The 27,584-nt window shown below is 33.1% G+C and overlaps 2 pseudogenes across 1 annotated transcript; both read left to right on the forward strand.

Moving 5' to 3' along the window:
* Positions 1-11,187: 11,187 nt before the first annotated feature.
* Positions 11,188-13,614, forward strand: LOC125817415 (G-type lectin S-receptor-like serine/threonine-protein kinase SD2-5; annotated as a pseudogene).
* A 2,718-nt stretch (positions 13,615-16,332) lies between these two features.
* LOC125817648 (TMV resistance protein N-like) lies at positions 16,333-20,398 on the forward strand (annotated as a pseudogene). The gene is made up of 4 exons (XR_007442303.1): positions 16,333-16,829; positions 17,378-18,455; positions 18,531-19,868; positions 19,952-20,398. The product of XR_007442303.1 is annotated as a TMV resistance protein N-like (transcript).
* The last annotated feature ends 7,186 nt before the right edge of the window (positions 20,399-27,584 follow it).

A 27,584-nucleotide genomic window follows, 5' to 3' on the forward strand; every position in this document is an offset into this window, starting at 1 on the left:
TTTTCTTTATAAACATTGTGTATGAAATGTGTGTGAAATATGAACTAAGGGTTATTGTTGGAAAGAAATTTTTATATGCAGAGTGTGTGAAAATGTGAATATTATGTATGTCATTTTCTTTATAAAACATTGTGTATGAAATGTGTGTGAAATATGAACTAAGGGTTATTGTTGGAAAGAAATTTTTATATGCAGAGTGTGTGAATAATATGTGTATGCAGTTTGTGTGAACTGTGAGTATAATTTATATGCAAACTTATGGTTATTGCTGGAAAGAAATTTGTGTACATGTGAACAATATATGTATGCAGTATGTGTGAAATGTGAGTATAATTTATGTCATGTCTCTTAACATACTGTATATGAATTGTGTGAGGTATTTGAACTATGGTATTGCTGCAATGAAAATTGAATTTTATGGGTGTGAAGTGTGTATGAAATGTGGACTATTGAGTTCTGTATGCTTTTAGAATTATAACTGAATGAAAATTGAATCATATGGGGTGTGAAGTGTGTATGAAATGTAACATAATGTTATTTTATAGGAAAGGAAGAAACACACACACTGGTCTTCATGTACCAACATGAATGTGTTTGCTGATCTTTTGACTGTTCTTGGGCAAAAGAGATTTCAACAATTTCTCGAACAAACTCCTTTCGGTATATTCTATGAGATGCACCATATAAAGATCCAATGTCAATTACTTAGGAATATGATGATTCTTGAAAAACAAAATGTCCGAGACGACATGTTTGTTATTAAAATAAATGGTACAGAATTACGATTCGAAATCAAGGAATTTTCAACATCAATAAATTAGAAACGCCACCTCCATAAGTGTTCTTTATCCTTGTAAACCTGATTCTCATCTATAAATAAATTAGAAACGTCACTGATTACTCCGTTGTCTTCATCAATACTTTCATCTACAACTTCATCTAAATTCACTCCTACTAATCGGATGGCGTTGTTGGAATATAAATCAAAGTTTGTTGATGTTATAGCAACATCAGAAACTCTCCTATTCACAATAACTAGAGAATGCGAATTATCCATTGCTATATTCTTCAATGTTATGCACAATGGATATTTAGTAAAGAAATCCAAATTAACTTTATTTTGATCTAAGAAAACACGCACACCAACATCATTGTGTATTCTAACAGGTGGGCATCGATCATCTACTAAATATTTTATCTCTAAATCATTTATATTAGTATCTATCATAAGCTGCGATGTTATCACGCTTACTAGACCACTATAAAGACTAGAAGAATCATATAAAACCCCTTCCATTTGAAAATCCACATAATGCCCTGTTTCATTAAAAAAAAAAGTAGCAGATTATAAACAAACAATTTGAAATATAAATATCATTCATACAGACAGAATATTACAAAACAATTTTTATATTTATTTAAATAAACAATTCTTACAAATATCATTCAAATAGTACATTCCAAGCACTTTCATATTACTATAATACATAAATCATACAACAAATAATTATTTAATAACAAAAAACTTTATACACAAATATCTACATAAAATTTCACCATCAATACAACATTAAAAAAACTTTTCATATATTTCGCCAGACACGACTACAAACGAAATTCATACTTTCTTAATATACATTTCATACACATGTCGCAAAGACAGCTTATATCATACCAACGTTCAAACACACTTAATACACATTTCATACAACAATTACTCATTCATTACAAATACATTTTTTCAATTGTATCAGATAATTAATTTCTAACTCACTAATTTCTTCAGCGATGACAACATCTAATATGATCCAGTAAAATTTAGAATTTAATACCAACTAAAACCACTTGTCATACAATTTGTCAAAAAATCCAAATAATTTTGTTTACATATAACTTAACACATTTTTCTTACAGGTTTCTTTCCAAAAATTCTATTAAATTCATTCACAAATATACAATCACTTTATAATTTAAGAAAAAATACACAAAACAATCACAAAAAACCTAAAATCACTAATATTATACATTTTTACAACATTTTCAGTTAAACAAAATAATTTTTCGTTTCAACTCAACTTAAAAATAAACAATAAACAATACTAAATACCTACCCGATTGATCCCATGTTCCTCGTGTTTAATTAAAATTGATACGCAATTGTCCATATCAATAAAATTATTTTTTTCAATGAAAAAAATATTCAACTATTCGTTCCTGAGATTATTTTTTTTGGATGAAGAATCAAGAGAGAGAAACTTTGATGAAAAGAAGGAAATGATCTGATTAGATTTAATTTTAACGAAATTGAGTTAATTAAGGATAAAAAATAATGTTAATTTGTTTGGATTCCTTATTTAGTGCTAATCATTAATTATCTATAATAATTTCAAATTAAATAACAACCCACAAATTCAGTCTTTTAATTTCGTTTTTTAAAAAAACAATTTTTTTTTTTTTTTTTTACAGTTTTTTTCCAATTAATAAAACATTTCTCTTTTTGGTGAATTTGCTAAAACCTGAAATTTTAAATGCTATAACTTGAAACTGAAACTCTACTGCTATAGCTCGAAAATAATACTATAATATATGTTATATATGAAATTTTCACATATTAACAAGCACACAAACACAATGAAATAAAGAGGAAAAGAGACTTGGGCTCAAGTTTAGTTTTTCTGTCTGCCTGAACCAATACTTGGGCCCATTTTCGTTTTGGACCTTTGGCCCATTTAAATCACTGGTACCTATCCTAGTCTAACATAGAATATATATATTTCTTTTGGGCCTGAGGCCCAATTCCTCCACCTGTCCCAAAACCAACAAGTAATAGCAAATAAGTGGGCTTAGATCCAAAATAACAAAATACAATTTTTGAATTAAGATTGGGCATTTGGCCCAATTTTTTTTCAATTTCTTGATTTGTTGCTTCTCTCAACTTCGGGACCTGTTCGTCGATTTTTAGGGCTGACTGACTCGAAAAGGAATTTGAGCCTTTACGGCTCTCCCTAAATGCAAGAAGGAAGATGAGTTCATAGTGAACTCGGACAGATTTCACATGCAAAAGATGATAAGAATTAATAGCCAATAGTAATATCTCGAAACCATAACACTAAGTGACAATAATGATCGGTCGATTACAACTTAACAAAGCAGCAAATAGCCTAAAAATGACCAAAGCCAAAGCAAAAATACAAATAAATGACCTGGGGACTAAAAAAAACAAGTCATGGTAATGAAATTCTTCAACTTAGACCAATATTTCCAGCTCACTATCATTATTATTATTATTATTATTATTATTATTATTATTGACAAATTGACAATTAATTGAAGGCAATAATTAAACTCCAAGTTATAGACCAAAAAATATAAGACAACAAGAATTAAGTGAAGTCATATTTGGCAACTACCACAGCAAGATTACATCAAAGATCAAAATAATTAATTCCTAAATACTTGTGGGGAACGCATAAGTCAGCCAAGGAGTATACCTCTGAAACGATGATAATCACTTATTTTAAACATAAAATGAACAAGCCGGAAACTTTGTTAAATATTTGTCTCAATCAACGCTACTTTTAACTAAAAAAAATCAACTCAATTTAAATGAGGGAACTAATAACACAATACAGTCAGTCATTTGCCACATTCTCAAGACGATATAGCCTCAAATTTTAAACATGAAGAAACAATTATAGACGGATAGACTCTATTATACAACGAATAGAGAGACAGTAAACTCAAAACGTAGACGAACAATGATAGAGACATGCCGATAACTTTGTTGGAATGAAACGATGCTTAAACAGAGGAGAATGAAATCATAAAACTAAACACTTCAGCGCTGGATTCGCAATATTTAACTACATTAGAATCCTAGAATAGCAAATCCGCATCAACACGGAGATAAGACAGCAAACTTATGGGCGATCATGTATACAAAACATTAACGTAAAAAAGGGAAAAGAGAAACAAGAACTGGAAGTAGATCGCAAACCGGAAAGACAAACGAGCTCTTCACTTCACCGTAGTTTAACTATCAACAATAGGCAACTTTAAACACCATGCTTTGGGCAAGCTTTCGACACAAAAAGAGATACGCAGAGGGGATTCAAACAACTTATGAGTAAGATGAAAAATCAAAGAAAAGAACACAAAGCGATATCAACTTCATCCGAGAAGACAACCACACCAACTAAGAGAGTAACTAACAATAGCTAAAGAAAGAAATCGATAGCATTAAGAAAATTTTACTAACATCAGTTTATCTTCACCACTGTATCTAAACACATGACTATTTGACAACAAAACTATTCAAACCAGTCGAGCGGAAAACAGAACAAACACATATCATTCAAAGAGAGGAAAAAAGCTATAAGATAGAGATGTTACCTTCCGTAGGGCAGGAACTGAGACGGTAACAAGCAAGGAAGTGACAATCTCTACCACGCAAGTTCCGATTCGAGCAGCGAACAAGGAACTTAGACAGAAATCCGAGCAAGCTCTCTATCCCGGAAAGTATTTCGAGTATATCTAACCTATATTTTTTCGCTTAAAAGTATCCTTTGTATTTTTTGCCCGATAAAGCTCCAACTTTTCCTCCAATATTGGGAAAATGCATAAGTACCCCCCAGCCTATGCCCGAAATCCCAGAGACACACCTAACCTTTACCAAGGTCCTATTACCCCCGAACTTATTTTATATGTAATATTCTACCCCTTTTTGGCCTACGTGGCACTATCTTGTGGGCCCAGCGCATGTTGACAAATTTTTCAAGGATAGTGCCACGTAGGCCGAAAAGGGGTAGAATATTATAGATAAATTAAGTTCGGGGGTAATAGGACCTTAGTAAAGGTTAGGTGTGTCTCTGGGATTTCGGGTATAGGCTGAGGGTACTTATGCATTTTCCCTCCAATATTTTCTCCAACTCTTTTTACCACTCTTCTCTCTGCCCTCAAACAGTCAATAAGAGGGAATATATATATGGGATATTTTGGGTTCGTGATTTTTTTTTGGGGGTGGAACGTCAATTGAAATTGGAAAAAGGCAAAAATGCTATCCCTTAAGGTGGGTTGAAGAAAAAGTTAGATTTGGCTACAATTGCAATAGAAATTAATTAACAATTTAGCCAAACGGATTAAAGAGGTAACCAAAAGGAGTTAAATTTAGAAGATTCGGCTAGAATTCAAATAGGAAGAATTAATATAATTAATTTATGAGCTTTTTAATCTTAACGAAATAAAATAACCAATTTAGCTATAAAATAATTAATTTAAATACGAACTAGTTAATTCAAAATTTAAAACTATAATTCAAACCAAAACTAAATTAATTAAATACTTATTTTAACAGTGTAGAAATCTTTCGATATGATTTTCAAATATTTACAAAATATACTAGTTATATATATAATTATATGGAATATATTTATTATTCAAAACACTATAAAAGTCAACTGAAATTACCTAAAATAACCTTGAAACTATTTTGAATTATATAAAGCTAATTATTCTAAATCGTTTGAAAATTAAGAAGCTTGAAAATCAATTATTATCGGGGAGGGTCAAAATTGGGTGTCAACAACCATTTTGACCATTTCCAAGTTACAATTTCATTATTGTTCAACCTTGCAGATAAATCAAGGTCACTACGACTTTCAATTACTTTCTGTTATTTTTCCACTAATAAAAGTAATTACTAAACTAACGTACCAATTTAATCAATATTTGAGCCGAATACATGATTTTTATTTTTAAGTACTAATTTCATAAATCCAAGCTGGCACATTCGTGTCCGACCTTGGCCAAGCTCTAGCCTGGACCGAATCAAGCCAAACCTAGGTAAATTTTGATCGAGACTGGTTCATTGTCATGCTGAGAACAACTTTAATTTTCAATCGATATATACTTAACTTGAACTACACATAAAATATTCAATCAGAAAGGAACGTCTTTTAATACATACAGATGGCAATAGTTTAGATAGTTAAAGGGAACAACTTCTAGTTTGGATATGAAATTCGCGAAAAAATAATAGTTCAGGTGTGTTTTAAAATGAGAAATCATTGTATGTTATAGTCAAAGTTGGCTTCTGAAAATAGTGTTGGAAGTCAACAGAATGGAAGAAAATGTGATGCCTTTCTAGTGAGCAAATATTGGTGTAGTTGATGTAAACTGATTTTTGAATTCTGTATGCTCATGTGTTTCTTCAACTACTAGTTTCTAGCAACGTGCGTTGCTCGTTTATCCTTTACTATTGTTATATAATTTTAAAATGTGTTATCAAATAGAAAATGATTAAATCAACAATATTAATTTTACCAATTACATTTCATGTATTAAATAAAATACATAAAAAGGGATTGACCATTTGGCATCAAGCAAGAAGTATGTGAAATCAATTAAGATAATATAGTCTCTTAACTCTGTGTCACCGTGTGTGAGTCTTTTTTATGATCTAAATATCATTGATAACCGTTTATAGCCATGAATGGATAAAAAAAAATCATGCAGGCTTATTGACAAGATTGCCTATTTTATTTTAATGAGAAACGGAGCGTAAAATATTTGTATTATTTAAGTAAAGTTCTAGAATTAAAAGGCTAATCAAAGAATACATGAAGATACACTTTCAAAATTTTACAAGATTAAAATGCAATTACATCCAAAATATAAAAGTAACAGATAAAGAATTAACAAACTGGACTTTATACATATAACTATTTCAAAAGCTCATAATAATAGCTAAAAGATCACAACACCACAATGAGTTCATTAGAAATGCAAAAGAAATTATAAAAAACAATAATCTTCCTAATTGAGAACCGAAAGAGATATGAGGACTTAGGCATATCTAAAAAGAAGTCTTCTCCCATGTATTCTATTTACTCCTTTATACCATTTCTTCCTGTCTTTTTTGCCTATCATATATAGATGCGATGGTTTTTTTTTATTATCCTCTTCTCAAGTTGAATGACATGAGTTTCTTTCATTTTTCAATGGTTATCATCCAGTTCTTAAATAGTAGTGAAAATGTATGTTCAAATTCTATTTTCAGTTCTAAATAATAGTCTTTTAATATATAGATGGGAAGATGAAAAATACAAATCATAATTAGACTAAAGTAATAAAATTAACATTGCCACTAATTACTGCTTTGAACGTGGAATCTAGTCTAGTTTGAGTGGATAAGAAGATGAAAAATATAAATCATTGTAATTAGTAATAAATAAGGTAATTACAAACCATCTCATTAATTATTAATTTAATATTAATTCATTCATATATAATAATACACTTTTAATACCTTAGTAATAAATCAAATAAATAAAATCAGTAGCATTGATCTGGTAAATGGGGGGTCTTTTCATATACCAGTAATTATTCTAGGCAATACATACATGTACAATTGATATTATCTAAAAATATATCTTTTCACATTCCAAGCATTGAATTATTTACTTAGTCCTTTGAGTTTCTTCTGCTAATATCATTTATGGATAATGTTTAATCTATACTCCCTCCGTCCCTTTTTAGTTGTCCACTTTAGAAATGGCACACAGATTAAGGCAACAATGATTAGCACAGTGAAGTTACAATTTTACCCTTATGACAACTTTTCACTTCAAAATTACAATCACTTATTTGAATTCAAGTGAAATAAATTGGAGGGAAACAACATACACTTTTACAATTTTCAAGAAGTGTAAATAAGGGTATAATAGGAAAAAGTTTGTTGTCCTTTCTTGATTTGTCAAAATGAACAACTAAATAGGGACAACTAAAAAAGGAAATATGGACAAGTAAATAGGGACGGAGGGAGTACTTCATATAAGTAGAGAAAAGTGTCAAATCACTTGATAATTTTTCTCTTTCTTTGTCAGAAATTTCTTTTAATTCTTACTCCTAGAATTCAGCCTTGAGAACGTTGGGATAGAAAATTTACTTTAGAAAGAAGCAGATGATTAAAAAATAACTGCACACCTTTAGAAAATGTGGAGCATTCTCTTACTCCCTCCGTCCCATTTTATGTGGCAACATTTGATCGGGCACGGAGTTTAAGAAATAAATGAAGACTTTGAAATGTTTACCAAATTGCCCTTTAAAAAGTAGACTCTTTTTTCTCTCTCCTCATAAATGTATTGGAGTATTATTTTAAGATTAAGTGGGACCAACAAGGATAAAAGAGGAATTGTACCTTTATAAAGTTACCATATAAGGAAATGTGACATTTTTTTTGGGACTGACCAAAAAGGAAATTGTGCCACATAAAATGGGACAGAGGGAGTATTATATAAGAGGGAGTTTATGATGGGACATTGTGATGTCCAATCATAAACTCCCTATATAATATATATTTATTTTTCTACTATAAGGGAGTTTATATAATATATAATAATATAATATAATAAATCATTTACAAATGACTTAAAATATTTCATATTTAAAGGATATATAATAAAATAGGTTCACTCTCAAAATTCTATTCGGGTCACATATATTGGGACAGAAAAAATAACATATATCATTTTAAAATTACCAAAAAAGTATTATAAATAATAATAATTAACAACTTAAAATATCTTAAAGACATTTTAAAAGGGTTAATTTTGTAATTGTAATTCTACTATTATATGAGAGGGAGTTTATCATGGAACATTCTATGTGTCCCATCATAAATTATAAATAATAATAATTAACAACTTAAAATATCTTAAAGACATTTTAAAAGGGTTAATTTTGTAATTGTAATTCTACTATTATATAAGAGGGAGTTTATCATGGGACATTCTATGTGTCCCATCATAAACTCCCTATATAATATATAATATAATAAATCATTTTTTCTACTATATAATATATATTTATTTTTCTACTATATAATAAAAGGGAGTTTATAGAATATATAATATCATAATAAAACCCCTTTTATTATATAGTAGAAATAAATATAATATATATATATATATATATATAATATAATATAATATATAGTAATATAATATAATAAATCATTTACAACTTACTTAAAATATTTAATATTTAAAAGATATATAATAAAATAGGTTGACTCTCAAAATTCTATCCGGGTCACATATATTGGGACAGAAAAAATAACATATATCATTTCAAAATTACCAAAAAAGTATTATAAATAATAATAATTAACAACTTAAAATATCTGAAAGACATTTTAAAAGGGTTAATTTTGTAAGTTTATCCATATCACATAAATTAGGACAAAGTGACCAACAATGTAAGTTATTTGAAAGTTACATAAAAATATTATAAATCACAATAATTAATAACTTAGAACATTTTTTTTTAAAATGCAAATTTCGATGACTCTTCAAATTTCATTTCTGTCACATAAATTGAGACAACAAAAATAACATATATTGCGTCCATTTTAATTTATTTGTCTTAATTTTTTTTTATATTTAAAAATTGCGTAAAAATACTATAAATCATGATAATTGACAACATAAAATATTTCAAAAATAAATACATATAAAAAAATTTGATTAATTCTTGAAATTAATCTATCGTTAAAAATTATGTATAAAATACAATAAATCGTGATTTTGACCACTTAAAATATTTATTAAAAAAACAGAAAAAATTAATTGACTGATTGTTAAAATTAATCTATCAATGTCACATAAAATGAGACAAAAGTAGTAATATGTATTGTTTAATGTGAAATTATTGAAAACTACGTAAAATGTATTATAAATGTTAACAATTAACAACATTTGATTGAATCTTGAAATTTTATCAATGCTACATACATTGAGACAAGTGGAGTAATATATATTAAGTATTTAAAAATTACGTACAGCCATATTGCTTTCTGTAGGCTTCGAATTATCGTGGTCATTTTTTTGGCTGATACAAGTTTTGTACCTTTTTTTTAATATTATAAATCGCAATAATTAATAATTTAAAATATTTTTAAAAATATATTTAAAATTTAGTTGGTTTCGGGAATTTTATTTATACTATATAAAATGGGACAAAGGAAGCAATATATATCATTTACAAATGACTTCAAAAGCATTAAAAATTACAATAATTACCAATTTAAAATATTTAAAAGCTATATAATAAAATAGGTTCACTCTCAGAATTCTTTCAGGCTCACATATATTAGGACAGAAAAAATAACACATATCATTTTAAAATTACCAAAAAAGTATTATAAATAATAATAATTAACAACTTAAAATATCTGAAAGACATTTTAAAAGGGTTAATTTTGTAATTTTATCCATATCACATAAATTAGGACAAAGTGACCAGTAATGTTGGTTATTTGAAAGTTACATCAAAATATTATAAATCACAATAATTAATAACTTAAAACATTTTTTTAAAAAAAATTTAAATTTGGATGACTCTCCAAATTTTATTTGTGTGACATAAATTGAGACAACAAAAATAACATATATTGGGTCCATTTTAATTTATTTGTCTTATTTTTTTTTGGGTTTTTTATATTTAAAAAATGCGTAAAAATATTATAAATCATGATAATTGACAACATAAAATATGTTTTGAAAAAAATACAAAAATTCCACTCATTCTTTAAGTGAATCTATCGTAAAAATTCTATAAATCATGATAATTGACAACATAAAATATTTCAAAAATGTTGTATGTGGATAGTTTTATTGTGCCTTGAATAGCGTCAAATAAAGTACAAGTTTGTGATAAAAAAACTTATTCCTTTATCCACGCAAACAATCGCTTCAAAATCTCCGTTATTAGCCCCAAAACATACCATTTATATTATTGGGCCCGTGCCCGTGCATAGCACGGGCAACATTACCTAGTTAATATAGAAATGCAAGTAAACCTAGAAATAGGACTGTTAAACTTCTTATGTAATCTCCCTAAAATGTGTAATTAAGTCTTCAAACTTTTAAAATTTTACTATAAACCCTTGAGGTAATTTTAATTTTACTATTTACTATTAAATTAATTAGATGTTTGATTATTAACTCACCCTAGAACGTGTATTTAGTCTTAGTTAATTTAAATTTTACTATTTAATATTTAATTAATTAAATATTTGATTTAGTGTAGAGATAAAATGGTAATCTAACTTATCACTTTTGAAGCTTCCCACTTATAATAATATATGATGATACATAACAAGATTCCATATACTATTTTTTCTTTTTTGTTTTGTTTAGGAAACAATGGTTGCAGAACATAGACTCTGTTTTCCTATCCTTGTCTTCATTTATCTCCTCTTCTGTTCGTCTCAGTTTGCTGTATCACAACCTATATTGGACTACAACACCACTCTTTCGAATTCAACTGCAGGGCTTGCCAGGCTTTCCTCTTTCTGGATCAACAGGCCATCTGTTATTCTTAATTCCACAGCCTATGCCAACTATTTCGGTTGGACAACAACCATACTTAAGCGAAGAAATGCTGGCTCACGATTCCTCTGTGGCTTCTACTGCAATTACTATGCCACCGAATGTCTTCTTGGTATCCTTTTGTACTACCAGTGAAAGTGAACGCAACATTGCAACTAAGCCAAGATGGAAATTTAGTCTTGACAGACCCTGATGGCACTCTTGTTTGGTCCACTAATACGGCTTAAACAGGACAGAAACGGGGAATCTTGTGCTTTTTGACAAAGACAATCGCACAATTTGGCAGTCTTTCAATCATCCAACAGATACTTTGCTCCCGGGGCAGAGTTTGGTTTCTGGGCGGAAGCTCACAGCAAGTGTTTCAGCAGATAATTCGAGTCAAGGTTTGTTTTCTCTTACTGTTTACAGAGGAGGCTGGTCCGCTTACACGGACACTGACCCGCCTCAATATTACTACAGTTCATATTATGAAGATAATCCTTATTTCAGTTTTGATGGTGATACCCTTACTGCTTTACATCCTACTAATTCGACAGCCCAATTCATAAAGATTGAGCCTAATGGACATTTAAAGGTATACCAATGGTCTGTAATGAATTGGAATGAACTAGACATTACCGCGTCACGTGTAGGAAACTGTGGGTATCCAATGGTATGTGGAAGATATAGCATTTTCACAAATAACGGGCAATGTGCTTGTCCACCACAGGAAAATTTCTTCAGGCCATCTTCTGAGAGGAAACCAGATCTTGGATGTTCACAGCTGACTTCCATTTACTGCAACTCTTCGCAGTACCATAGTTTCATAGAGCTCAAGGATACCGCATATTTTTCATTTCAGTATAATCATGAACCAAGTTCGAGCATATTTTGGCTTGAGGAGAAAAAGTTGGAAGATTGCAAAAGGGCCTGTCTGAGAAACTGTTCATGCAAAGCTGCTGTTTTTGAATATAATTGGAATGGAAATCAAAGAGGGAGCTGTTTGTTACTGAATGAAGTCTTCTCTCTCATAGAGAATAACGGACAAGGAAGAGGCAAGACAGTATTTCTTAAGGTGCAGAATCAGTCTTCAATCATTCCTGGAAGAAAGAAATCAAGACCTTTCCAAGTGATAATAGGATCTACTCTTGCAGCTTTCTTTGGGATAATTTTAAGCATAGCTACTTGCTTTGTTATCTTAAAAAAGAGGATACATGAGTCCAGAAAGGCTGCGGATTTTCTTAATCTGGAACCAATCTTACCAGGAATTCTAACTCGATTCTCTTACAATGAGCTGAAAGTAATTACAGAAGATTTCAGTAGTAAGCTTGGGGAAGGAGGATTTGGATCTGTTTATGAAGGAACACTGAGAAATGGCACCAAAATAGCTGTGAAGCATCTGGATGGTCTAGCTCAAGTAAAGGAATCATTCTTAATAGAAGTTAAGGCGGTCGGTGGCATTCACCATATCAATCTGGTAAAACTCATTGGATTTTGTGCAGAAAAAGCCACAGGCTTCTTATCTATGAGTACATGGTAAATGGATCATTGGATTACGCATGAGAATCAAGAGAATGGGCTTACATGGAACATGAGGCAGAGGATAATATCAGATATCGCCAAAGGGTTAGCGTATCTACAAGAGGATTGCAGCCATAAGATAATTCATTTGGACATCAAACCACAAAACATCCTTCTAGATCAATATCTCAATGCTAAGATATCAGATTTTGGGTTGTCGAAGCTAACTGAGAAAGACAAAAGCAAAGTTATGACTAGAATGAGAGGAACACGGGGTTCTTTAGCCCCTGAATGGTTAAGTTCAGTAATCACTGAGAAAGTTGATGTGTATGCTTTTGGAATTGTGCTCTTGGAAATTCTCTGTGGGCGAAAGAATTTGGATTAGTCCCAAGCTGATGAAGAAGATGTCCATTTGCTAAGTGTATTTAGGAGAAAAGCGGAACAAGAGCAGCTCATGGATATGGTTGACAAAAACAATGAACATATGCAGCTCCATAGGGAAGCAGTGACAGAAATGATGAGCCTAGCTGCATGGTGTCTACAGGGTGATTTTTCCAAGAGGCCTTCCATGTCATTGGTGCTTAAGTCATTGGAAGGTTTGGTGACTGTTGAAACCAACTTGGATTATGATTTCACACACATACCTGAGGTCGGGGCAGGAAACCAACAGAGGGAAGCCATTATCAGTTCAAAAATTCCTTCAATTTTATCGGGACCAAGGTAAACAATATGCTTAAGGTTCTGTCTTTTTAGGAACCAATTTGTGGTTGCATAATGTCAAGTATTGCAACATTTCCAATTCTAGAATAACTTAAGGTTTATGAGATTATAATTCATGAAATGTAATGTTCAGTAACTTCTATATTAAATTTTTGAGCTTCATGTTTATATCATGTAGAGACTTCTCAATTCATGTGCAAAAATAAGTATAATACTGTTGAAGTGCGGCTGCTGAACATGTGTTTTAAGTGCTGGCATTTGCATTAGGCACTTCAACTGGTAGTGTGCAGTAAGCTTTATTGTGCTATTTATCGGAAAAGGTTCAGAAAGCAAGTTTAGAATTTTCTCTATTGAACAACTGATCATGTCCTACTCAGTGAACTGATGCAAAGTTCCCCTCATAACAGGGACGTAGCAGTATGTTCTTGTAAACCACTAACCCTTTGTGGACATACAGGTTTAAGAACTCTTACAGTGGGTCGGCTTTAGGCCACTCCTACTCGCTGGCTCGATTTTCCTTCTCTAGTCAATAGCTCTTTATTTGAATAAGCGTAAAATTGAAAGAACATCATTAATGTATTCTTGATTATGTGAAACACCACTTATTTTGAAACGGAGGGAGTAATAACACATTGAAGAAGTCAACTTACTGACTGGGTAAAGTTACATTGTTATACTCAACGTGATTTCTGGGTGAGTTGTGTATAAACGTGATTTGTTTTCCAATTTTGGTAACTAAAATGAGAAGGCATTTATTATAGTCAAATTCAGCTGCTAAAACAGTGTTGAAAGTCATTTACTAGACTTGCTTAATGGACCTTTTCTGATAGCATATCACTACTGGTTGAAGCCCTAATGGAATATATCAACGATTAAACCACACGTTCATTAGCTGCAACAACACCATACTACGTTTTCTGTCACATATGAATTGAGGAGCTTCTACATGAATCTCAAAAATCTAATGCAAAAGTTACTCGATATTACATTTCATGAATTGTAATCTTCTTCTCTTTTTTTTTCTTTTTTTTTTGAATTGTAACCTCATACGCAATATATATTTGACATTACCCAACCATAAATTGGTTCTTTCAAAGACTAAAAAAATCTCAATTAAGCTCACTGTTTAGTGTTTACCTTGTTGAAATCGCCTTGTAGACACCATGCTGCGAGGCTCATCATTTCCGTCACTGCTTCTCTGTGGAGCTGCATACCCTCGTTGTTTTTGTCAACCATATCCATGAGTTGCTCTTGTTCCGCTTTTCTCCTAATAAAACCTAACAAAAGGTCATCGTCTTCATCAACATGTGACCAATCCAAATTCTTTCGCCCACAAAGAACTTCCAAGAGCACAATTTTAAAAGCATATACGTGAACTTTCTCAGTGATCACCAACCTCAACCATTCAGGGATTAAATACATTTATGCACCTAATTATACCCCACAGTTACCAAACTTAATAGATATACACTTCAATTTGACGGTTTCCCCAAATCTAAAAAATTACCCAATTTCCATTGAAATTACCAGATTCCATTTTTTAAAAACCAACCCAACCCTCTAAACTAAACAAGGCACATAACATATTAAATCCCAAAACCAATTTATCCAATCTTCTTCATATCCTTCCACAATGGAAACTTCATACATTTGCAACAACAATAACTTTGTTGTGAACATGGATGGCCCAAAGGCTGGCCAAGCTGTTGGGCCTTGGGTTAAACCTCAAAGAGGTCCAAGAATTAGACAGCCCAATACTAGATTTACGTCGGATCCAGGTTGAGTAGAGGTTATATGGTTATCATCTGCGATTTGGGAAATCATGCGTATTGCGAAGAAACTATCTATTCCTGTCATCTTCTTTCTGGAGTCTTATACAAATTTTCATCCCCATTCTTATCTCTTTTTTTTTTCTTTTCTTTTTTTTTCTCCATTCTTATCTCTATCCTTTAGTTAATTGTAATTTCAATATTTCATTGTAGTTCAGTAGTTTTAGAGTTGTAATTACTATTCTAAGTTATAATCATGTTCCCGTTCTTAATAATATAGTGATCAAGTCGGATTTGTTACATTTTTGGAGAAGAAGGGGAAGGGAGCAAGAAGGGCATGTGAGAGGAGAGGAAACAGTAGGGGCAAAAATGGTAAGTCAAAAAACTAATGGTGGAGATGCTGGAATTGGGAGAAGCATCGGCCAGGCCAGGTCATAGATGAACATTTCTCTAAGTTCGATGATATATTTGAGTCTTTTTCTTTAAAAAAAATGGTTTAATTAATGATGTTATCAAATCATAATTGACCATGTGTAAGGAATGGTTTTGCAAATTCGAAGTTGTTTTGGCTTAACAAATAATGGCACTATAATCAAATGGCATAGATGAGCCTTTTTACAAAGTTCCATGGTATATTTGAGCATTTTCCCTTAAATAAGAAACCAAACCTACCTATGGTACATCCTACAAAGTAGGTATCTATCAAATAAAATACTATTGCAAATCCATATCAATGGAAGCTTTAGATATATATATTCAGGCAAAGTTGCTTAACTTTCACTATACTACAACACAGACTTTCTCAACTTTCACTATACTACAGAGTAGGTATCTATCAATAAGTCATCACTCTGCATATATAAATGTAAGTTGTTGTAAATAGAATTACTAATTTCCTCTTCCACTTTCTTGTTTTATTGTCTTGCAGGCGAATTAAAACAGTTATAGAGAAGATGAATAAGGAAAGTTCATTGCTTCCATCCAAAGAAATTATTCGATAGAGTTACGATGTTTTCCTAAGTTTTAGAGGTGAAGATGTACGCAAATCATTTGTGGACCATCTGAACGCTGCTCTGAAACCAAAGTGCATTAATACCTTCAAAGATGACGAGAAACTAGAGAAAGGAAAGTTCATTTCACCGGAGATCGTGAGGGCAATTGAAGAGTCAAGGATAGCTTTGATCATATTCTCTAAAAACTATGCTAATTCAACATGGTGTTTAGATGAATTGACAAAGATCATGGAGTGCAAGAATGTGAAAGGACAAATTGTTGTTCCGGTGTTCTATGATGTAGATCCATCAACAGTGAGGAGACAAAAATCCATATTTGGAGAAGCATTTAGCAAACATGAAGCCTGCTTCCAGGAGGACAAGGTGCAAAAATGGAGGGCAGCACTGGAGGAAGCAGCTAATATTTGTGGCTGGGATTTGCCAAATACTGCCAATGGGTAAGTATCGATCGTGAAACCAAACTCATCGTGATAAGTTACTCTAAATAATTTGTTCATTTCTATTTTTCATCACAGGGACACTAGAACTAGATCCATGCTACAGATCATGGAATTCACCCTGTAATGTAATTATGTACTGTTACTTTCTCTAACCAAAATGTTTAGACTTTGATGACAATGTGGTCAGGACTTTGGAAGAATTTTTTGATCAACAGGTTTTTCCAAGATATTCAATTATGCTAAAGAACTTTGCGAAATAGTCCAGATTCGATGAACAGTTTTTTCCAGTCACTCTCTCATTCCTCTAAATTGATCACCACCACTTCTTACTGTGGTTAATGCATCAGCCACAGTATTTGCTTCTCTATTAAGCCATTTCTGCTGTACATTTAGTTGGGCATGGTTGGAGTTACACTTCATTTAGATCAAATTGGGAAATAGAAATATTACTTATCCTTGTAGGATCAAAAATATAAAAAAATTTGATAAATGAAAATATTACTATACACAAAACATATTTTTAAGACATCCTTTGGGGTATGCAGACATGAAGCTAGTGTCATATAGAAAATTGCAGAAGATATAATGACTAGATTGAGTAGTCAGAGACATGCAAGCAATGCTAGAAATCTTGTTGGAATGGAGTTACACATGCACCAAGTATATAAAATGCTTGACATCGGGTCTGGTGGAGTTCGCTTCCTTGGAATATTGGGAATGAGCGGAGTGGGCAAAACAACTCTTGCAAGAGTTATTTATGATAACATTCAGAGTCAATTTGAAGGTACATGTTTTCTTCACGAAGTCAGAGACCGTTCAGCAAAACAGGGACTAGAGCGCTTGCAAGAGATACTTCTTTCTGAGATCTTTGTAGTAAAAACACTAAGGATCAACGATTCATTTGAAGGAGCTAAAATGCAAAAACAAAGAATACGGTACAAAAAGGTTCTTCTTGTTCTGGATGATGTTGATCACATAGATCAGTTAGATGCATTAACCGGGGAGCGTGAATGGTTTGGTGACGGAAGTAGAATCATCATAACAACCAAAGACAAACACTTGCTTGTTAAGTATGAGACTGAAAAGATATACAGAATGGGAACTTTAGACAAATATGAAAGTTTACAACTTTTTAAACAACATGCTTTCAAGAAAAACCACCTTACCAAAGAATTTGAGGATCTATCAACTCAAGTAATAGAGCATACTGGTGGACTCCCCCTAGCCCTGAAAGTCCTTGGCAGTTTCTTGTATGGAAGAGGTTTGGATGAATGGATAAGTGAAGTAGAGCATTTGAAACAAATCCCACAAAATGAAATTTTGAAGAAACTCGAACCAAGTTTCACTTGTCTCAACAATATTGAGCAAAAGATATTCTTAGACATTGTATGCTTCTTTTCAGGGAAGAAGAAAGATTCAGTGACCAGAATCCTTGAAAGTTTTCATTTTAGCCCTGTCATTGGGATAAAAGTTCTTATGGAGAAATGTTTGATCACTATATTAAAAGGTCACATTACAATACACCAATTGATAATTGTTCGTCGAGAAGCTTCTTACAATCCAAGAATATGTAGTAGGTTGTGGAAGCGCGAAGATATTTTCCCTGTACTCGAACGAAATTTGGTACGTAGTTGTGAACTTATGACTTCTTATGTTATTTTCCTTTTCTCAACCGCCTTTAATGCTCTTGCTTATTAGGGCACTGACAAGATCGAAGGCATGTCGCTGCACCTGACTAATGAAGAAGAAGTTAATTTTGGTGGCAATGCCCTCATGCAGATGACCAGTCTGAGGTTTCTCAAATTCCGGAATGCATATGTTTGCCAGGGACCTGAATTTCTTCCTGATGAGTTGAGGTGGCTAGATTGGCATGGATATCCTTCAAAAAGTCTGCCAAATAGCTTTAAGGGAGACCAACTTGTTAGTTTGAAATTGAAAAAAAGCCGCATCATACAACTTTGGAAAACCTCAAAGGATCTAGGAAAACTGAAGTACATGAACCTTAGCCATTCACAGAAGCTAATAAGGATGCCAGATTTTTCAGTTACACCTAATCTTGAAAGGCTGGTTCTTGAAGAATGCACAAGTTTGGTGGAAATCATTTTTTCTATTGGAGATCTTGGAAAGCTAGTCTCTCTGAATCTGAAGAACTGCAGAAATTTGAAGACCCTACCAAAGAGAATTCGATTGGAAAAGCTTGAAATTCTCGTTCTTTCAGGTTGCTCAAAGTTAAGAACATTCCCAGAAATAGAAGAGAAAATGAATTGTTTAGCAGAACTGTGTTTGGGTGCTACTGCTTTGAGTGAAATACCTGCATCAATTGAGAACCTTTCAGGAGTTGGTGTAATAAATCTAAGTTACTGCAAGCATCTTGAGAGTCTACCTAGCAGTATTTTTAGGTTGAAATGTCTGAAAACACTCGATGTGTCCGGATGCTCAAAACTTAAAAATTTACCAGATGATTTGGGATTTTTAGTTGGTTTAGAGGAGCTCCACTGCACTCACACAGCCAACCAAACAATTCCGTCTTCTATATCTCTTCTTAAAAACCTTAAGCACTTATCTCTCCGTGGATGTAATGCTTTGATTTCACAAGTAAGTAGCTCAAGTCATGGCCAGAAGTCTATGGCTGTAGATTTTCAGAATTTGTCGGGTCTTTGTTCATTGATCATGTTGGATCTTAGTGACTGCAATTTATCAGATGGAGGCATTTTAAGTAATCTTGGGTTCTTACCGTCTTTGGAGGGATTGATTCTCGATGGTAACATTTTTTCCAATATTCCTGCTGCAAGCATAAGTCGTCTCACTCGACTTGAAGTTCTTGCATTGGCTGGTTGTAGGAGGCTTGAGAGTTTACCGGAACTTCCTCCAAGTATAAAAAAGATATATGCTGATGAATGCACATCGTTGATGAGCATTGATCAGCTAACCAAATATCCAATGTTGTGTGAAGTTTCATTCACAAAATGTCATCAACTAGTGAAAAATAAATGGCACGCCTCCATGGTTGATTCATTGTTGAAGCAGATGCACAAGGTAGGTACACTTCCAAGCCACAACTCTACTATATTATCACATATGAATCTTGGCAAATAACATTCTTTTCACGGGGTATGCAGGGACTATACATGAATGGTGCATTTAGTATGTACATCCCTGGTGTAGAGATTCCGGAGTGGTTTACATACAAGAACTCAGGGACTGAATCAATCGCAGTGGCCCTGCCCAAAAATTGGTACACACCCACATTCAGGGGGTTTGATATTTGTGTTGTTTTTGACATGATGACTCCTTTCATTTTTCGGGAACTTAAGTCGGATGATCCCTTCAGTTTTCCTAATGTCGAATGCCCAAAAACTTTCCAAGGACTTGTGATATGGTTTAGGTTCAGAAGCCATGACGGTTTGTGGCGCAAATTTACCACATGTTTCGGCCCAATAGGAAGTGAAAAACCTGTTGGTTTAGGTAATACTTTCCTTGCCCATGTACCACTTCATCCGTATAGGAAGTTTAAGGATGATAATTGCAATTTTAATAACTTCATTCAGCTTGAGGTTGGTGTCTGAACTGATAGCATTCATACGGATGCAGTGGTCAAAGGTTTGGGGGTGCGTCTTGTGTATGAGAACTGATGGCAAGAGGGAAAGAAATGATGCCAAAAGTTTTCTTACGCTTGGAATAAACTGAAATGCATATGAATCTGTTCAAAACTTTATTATAAGTGGATTTTGTTCTTACTGTTTCATTTATTTGTTTCTTGTAATTTGCTTAATTATCAAATTATAAACCATTTAAGCACCACCTCATTGACATATTGACTACAAGTCGGATAGTGAATGAATTTAGTTTTCATTTCTTTTATTTTTTTGGCTAATCAACCGTATGTATGGGTAATTGAAAAGTATAACAGTATAAAGAAAAAAGAAAGAAGTTGAATGAGCAAGAAGAATCTGGTGCAGGAATAATGAGTAATTTCTATTCCCTGAAGGTTGGAATATAGCGAATGGAGAAGAACAGAAGAGGATAGGAAAATACAGTCTCTGTTCTGCAATCATTGTTTTCTAAACAAAGCCAAAGGTAATCTGTATTGGTTAGCCAATTGCTACTCTGGTCTAGGTTCTTCTTCTTATAAAGATATGGCACCTGGGTCTAACTCAATCTCAAAAACTAGCTCATGAGGGAGGTTTGTCCAAATCCATATAAGGAGATCAATTTTTCATCCCTCTGTCACGCCCCGAGCCTACACCCTGGGCGGGACCGGCACCCGGAGACCATTTCTGGCTCCAAGCGAACCCTTGGCCTGGCTTTCTTAACTCAACAGAAACCTAACTCAACAGAAAACTCAATGCAAACGCAAGGTTACAAAACAACTTAACTTATAACATCTGGCCACAAAGGCAACTCGAATCTCAAAATAGGATATTCACATATATACATAGATGAGAGTCTCCAAACTAACTGACTGACTGTCTGTCTATGAAGCCTCTAAAGTACTGAGATGGATGTTGGGACAGACCCCACAACATCCTAATAAAACAAAACTTAAGAATGCAAAACAACTGAGTCCTCCGGAAAGCAAGGAGGCTCACCACTGACTCTGAACTGCTCAGCTGGATCAACGACGTGCAGGATGCTGATCCGGGGTACCTGTATCTGCATCGTCATAAGATGCAGGCCAACTGGCATCAGTACATTGAATGTACGAGTATGCGAGCTGGAAAACTAAGCAACATAGGCTAGAAGGAAATATGGAAGAAACTGAATAGCTTACCTGGCTCAACTCAACCTGACTGACTTCTTTCAATATAAGGCAATTTAAAACAAGTGTGATATAAAGAAAGACTGCTTTAAACATGCTATAAACTCTGTGTGTATACAAAGATACAATTAGCCTGAGATGTATATAGAAATACAAATGAACTGATGTATATAAAAATACAATAATTTCTGTGTATGAAGATACAATAATTGTTGTAGGAGTTTCTCTAACCGACAACCATCACTTAAGAGCTATAGTGATGATACAGCGATCGACCTCACGCTGCCAGAGCATCTTACACCCGGCCAAAGGTATAAGACCTGAACTGCCTAATGGATCCACTAGTCTATCTGGAAAAGGATTCATCTAAAAAGTATGACTATTTTCTACCCATGGTGGCTAACATGGTTCTATGGGGGTTGTGGGTTCTTTGAACGCTCCCCCAATTCAGTGCTCGATACTACTCTCAAAAATGTACTGGCTCTTATGTTTTTAAAACATATGATTTCCTGCTGATTGAGATAATTACTCAAAAACTAGCCCAAAGGCTCTTTGGAAATCTCAGTTTCCAACCTTGTTTAAATGTAAAAACATTTCTTTAAAACTTTTTTGGGAATACATAGTTCCCTAATAACTTTGAGAAATGAACTCAACTTTATGCTCTTGACTTAACTTGAAACTTGGGACTCTTTACTTAACTTGGAACTCTATACTCTTTACTCGACGTGAAACTCTAAACTCTTTTCTTGACTTGAAACTTGAACCTTAAGACGATGTTTAAATGTTCGATAACGACTCTTGAAAAGCTTTAAAGAGTTGCTTGGACTTACTTCTTAACTTTACTTGACTTGACTCTAACTTCACTTGACTTTGATACTAACTCGCCTTGAATTGGATTATAGATTCAAGGTATATGATCACACGTTTATGGATGAATTCTTGACATTTAAACGTAACTTGAAGTGTTGGAAACAACTATGGAACATAGGTACAATACCAAGGAACATGCATGAAAGAGTGGGGAATGAAAGGGGTAGGTTGGAGTCCTTGGCGCTCTGCAAGGCGCGGAGCGCCAGCCCTTGAAATTTAGAGGGGTCATGCTGGCGCTCTGCTTGGCGCGCCGCCCCAAGGGGGAAAGTGCAGAACCCCTTTTGGGGAGCGCTGGCAGGCGCGACGCGCCAACCCCTTGCCCAGAAAACTCGACTTTTCTCCCTTGTTTTGCCAACTCTAAACCACCCTTACTTCAAGGGTTTCAACCCCAAACACTAAGGATCATCAATCCCTCAACATACAATAGATTACAACCCAAATCCACAACCGAATCATGTCCCACAACCAACAAGAACTTCAACAACAAAATCAACAACATCAACAATATATCCAATCTTTTCTCAATGATGAAAATGAGTTTGGTGTGTGGGGGAAAGGATCAACCAACACTAAGAACTCACATACCTAGTAGGGATCACCCCCGATGATATCCACGACGGAACTTGCTTGATCTCCTCTTCTTCTCCTCTTCTTCTCTTCTTCTCTTCTTCTTCTCTTCTTCACTCAAAACCCTCACTCTCACTCTTTTAAAATAAGACAAAACTGATCTAAGATCAGTCTAACACAACAATATAACCAAAAGAATTGATTAGGGAAAAGACCAAAATGCCCTTAAAATTCCCGGACGGATTTCCTGCCAACTGCCCAACTTTCAAAGGGCATAACTCGCTCATACAAACTCGGAATCGATCAAACTCGGCGGCGTTGGAAAGATAATTCCAAGGGCTTTCCAAAAATAACTGTAACTACTCCTAACTCATCCTGAGATAGGAGTTATGACTGCTCAAAGTTGGCCAAAATTCACTGATTTTCCACACTTGACCAAATTCCAGATTTTGAATTTTTCCAAAAAAAATGACTATTTCCAATTTTCAAGCTTTTTCATAGTTATTTCAAATTGCCGGATGTTACACCCTCTACCGATGTGTGACTTCTTAACACTCCCCGCACAGTTCTAAATGCGGGCCCAACATCGGTGAACAACAAATTGTGATGGGTTTGGCTTTGATACCATGTAAAGATATGACACTTGGGCCTTGTTGACACCCAATTTTGACCCTCTTTTCTTCTAATTCATTATTTTCGAGCTTCTAAATTAATAACGTATAAAATTATCCTTTTTCACAATTATTTTTACTACTACAACTATTTATCTTTATAATTATTATCTTTGTTGTTACATTCTATAGTTACTACTCAAAATTGTATATTTTATTATTAAAATTATATTATCACCTTTTACACCTCTTTTCTTAAATAATTGATTGTCGTCATTTCTTTTCAAGTTTTGTATTTATTAAATTAATTATCAACTCATATTTTTGTATCTATCCTATATTAGCGTAGAGTTGTAATAGTGATACTTTAATTTTATATATTATTAATTGTCATCTTATTATATTAGTTATTAAGTAAGAAGCCCAAAATAATTTAATGAAGAAAGGAAGAAGCCAATATATTCAGACCAAACTAACCCATTTATTCTAGCACACCTTGGCCCATCTTTGGCCCAAATGTTTCAACCAAATTCAAGTAAACCTAATCCTAAACTCATCAGCCCCCTAATACGTTTTTCTCCCTCTTCTATCTTTGAAAATATTCAAGTGCATACCATGGAAAATCAGAATAGTACACACCATTTTTGTGAAAAAACTCGTCTCTCTCTTCGTCTCTTGCTGTCAACTCACATGGGGACCAGCAATCTATCCCCTTCTTGGTCAAAGATAGCCGTTGGACACAAGGAGCCAAACTTTGCTTTAAAGAGAATCAGATTTTGTACAGAGAAAATTGACTCTTCAGAGTTCAAAACTTTGATTTCAAATCTCTCTTTGACCTGCGTTTTGGAGCCATAAAATATTAAAATTTCAAACCCAATCCAAAACCTAGTCTTCACCTATAAGTACATCCTTATATCTTTAGCAGAAGAGGGTTTTTCGGCCTCCATAGTACTCTTGGAATTCATTTTTAAGACCAAGCTTTTCTTCCCCCCATAGTATCTTGAACCACTGCATTTTGCCATAAAAATGATCTTTTATACTCTGTTTCGATCTCACCGGAAATTCTAATCGCAAGCTTATTCGGGTTCGTCGTTGTTTGAATATAGACACTTGATCGCAGCAACCCCGTTCACTGCCCTATAGCAGGTGACATTCTCTTCTTTTTCCTCTGTTTTGTTTCTATGGGAAAACGTTATGTTACTCTAACAAATTTGTATGTAGAGAGTAATTCCTGCCTAGTTTAACTGTATTCAAAGTTATTTGATAATTGTATTTGTGTTTTCGTTTGAGATATAAATTTATTTATTACATGGAAATGGTTGTACTTTAGGTCATATACATTAATTCTTACTCCAAGTTCTGATCATTTGATATATGTATGCATTCCCATGTAAAAACATGTTCAAGGAATATAATATTTGTTCTGTTTTAGTTAAAATATGGTACAGACCATATCATTATTTTTCTTAAAACATAAGCTCTAATCGCGGATACGCTACAGTAGCTTCGCACCTTGTATCTTATAAGCTTTTAAATTTCTCTCGAATTCTACTCGAACTAATATTATTTAGTTTGCTATTATTATATGTTGATTGTTAAAAATGTGTTTGTATCCTTTTGAGATTTATGCAGATCAGAAATTGTTTTCCCCTCATTTACTAGACCTTGAGTTTAAAGAATGGTTTAGCTTTGGAGTTAGATATTTTGTTAATGACTTAGTTTCATAGTCCGATTTATATGGGTTGTGTTGTTGCTGTTTCGTTCTCAGTTTAAATGATTTATTTCGTGTGCTTATATGTTAAAGTTTCAATGTTCATATTTTCCTATGAATAGCATGCTTAAGGAAGATGACTGTAAAATATATAAAAAATGGTTAGCAACTAAGTGCTCTCTTATTAAGAGTTACGTCTGTAGGCATTCTTGTGCAACTTACTTTTTTGCATACAAGTACTAACTTATGTTTTGTGCTCTTTTGTTAATTGTATTGTGTATGTATTTTGTTTTATTTTTTTTAGTTTAAGTAATAGTATTACAGCATGTATAAATCTGGAAAACTTATGGCGTAAGTATTTTTTTTTTTTTAATTCAAGTCTTTAACGAGTAGTTCGTTTGTCGCTTAAATATGAGGGGTTGTGTATTGTTTTTTGTGCTTTAAAAGCATCGTAGTAGTTTGCTTTGAGAGTTGTTCTGCATTTGCATGTTTTCATGTTTTGGATGGTATTTTCGTTATGCTATTTAACTCAATTCTATTTCTAGTTTATTCGATACGAGTAAGGTTTAATTGTCTTACTAATTCTCTTTACCCTCTCTTTCTTTACATGTACACTCTGGAGAAAAATTGAGTCTTGATTCAAGACTCTAGCAAATTTCAAGTCTTATAGACTTGACGTTTTCCTCATACCTGCACATCTTCACTACATTTTTTACTATTCTGAATGGCAAGCAAAGCAAGCGAGCCTCGCTTGGAGTCACTCATGGCTATTTATATTTTAGCATTAACTTGTTTATCTATTTTTCTTTATATTTTATACTTGCTTATGTGACTTGAATATGCTTTACTTTTGGATTCTCAAATAGGTAACATAATATAGATGTTTGGGTTTGGGTATCTTTAGCTAGAAACAAACATTTATTAGTCGCTTTACCTTTTATAAACTTCATTTGGCAAACCTTTTTTAAAAAATACTTCTTTTTGCACCATTTTTTTTACTCACTAGATTTATTAAGTTTTGTTCAAACTTGACATTGTCTTTTAAAAGAAAAAGATATTTTTGTTCTAAACTCTTATTTTTCTAAAACTTTTTCTAAAGGGGGCACTTTGTCAATCAATGAGCTAATGTCTTTTTTTTTTAATTACCTTTTTTTTAAGCCATGAATTTGTCTAAATTGATCTAAAGAAATTACTTTTTTTCATTCTAATACAAATTGCAAAAAGCTTTTAAAATAAAAATGTTTTCCAACTTGGTTACTCAATTATTTAATATTTAACACTCATATCTTTCTTTTAAATTAATTAACCTAAGTTTGGTCGGTAATCGTATTTTTAACGAATCTTAAAGGATGCCTTGCCCCTTCCCTTTAGGATAACTAGAACCCTTACCTAGAATCATTTCAAGTTAGTAGACCATTTAATTGAAGTCATTTGAGTATTACTTAGTTGAATATTTAGGTGTCCTAATTCACCATAATTAATTAGGTGGCGACTTCTTAAGTTAGTTAATTAATTTGGAAATCACCAATATGTTGTACACGTTTTGACCTCGAGTTAAAATGGGGTATAACAGGCCTAACTCAACCCCAAAAGCTAGCTCATGAGGGGAGGTTTGTCCAAGTCTATATGAGGTGACTAATTTCCCATCCTTCTACTGATGTGGGACTTCTTAACAGGCTGCAACTGCGCCATTTTTGGTTATGTACCTTCTTGCTGTGTATTATCTATGACGATATAATTTGGTTAGCACATCCAATAAGTCGAGAGGCATCACAACACAAAAGCTTCTGTGCTGTCATTTTTCAAACTTTTGTTGATTTGTAACACTCTTTCCAGCAATCATTTTCCAAATCCACATTTTAATTTTAAGTTTTTACCACTGAACTCATTATATTTTAGAAGGCATAATACATATATTGGACCCTAAACTTGGCTTCAAATTTTAACTTTGACCTCCAACTTTCATAGTGCACAAATAGGCACTTTAACTTGTATAAAGTAGAACAAGTAAACACACGAGTCCTACATGGCACAATACACGTAGGACACCACGTAGGACAAAAAATGACATGTAGGATGCCATGTAGGACATGTGTGTCTATTTGTTCTATTTTATACAAGTTAAAGTGCCTATTTGTGCACTATGAAAGTTGGAGGTCAAAGTTAAAATTTGAAGCCAAGTTTAGGGTCCAATATATGTATTATGCCATTTTAGAAATTATGGGTTCTATTAA

The sequence above is a fragment of the Solanum verrucosum genome, unplaced genomic scaffold (assembly GCF_900185275.1).
Source record: "Solanum verrucosum unplaced genomic scaffold, falcon-dt-bn FXZP01000280.1, whole genome shotgun sequence".
NCBI lineage: Eukaryota > Viridiplantae > Streptophyta > Magnoliopsida > Solanales > Solanaceae > Solanum > Solanum verrucosum.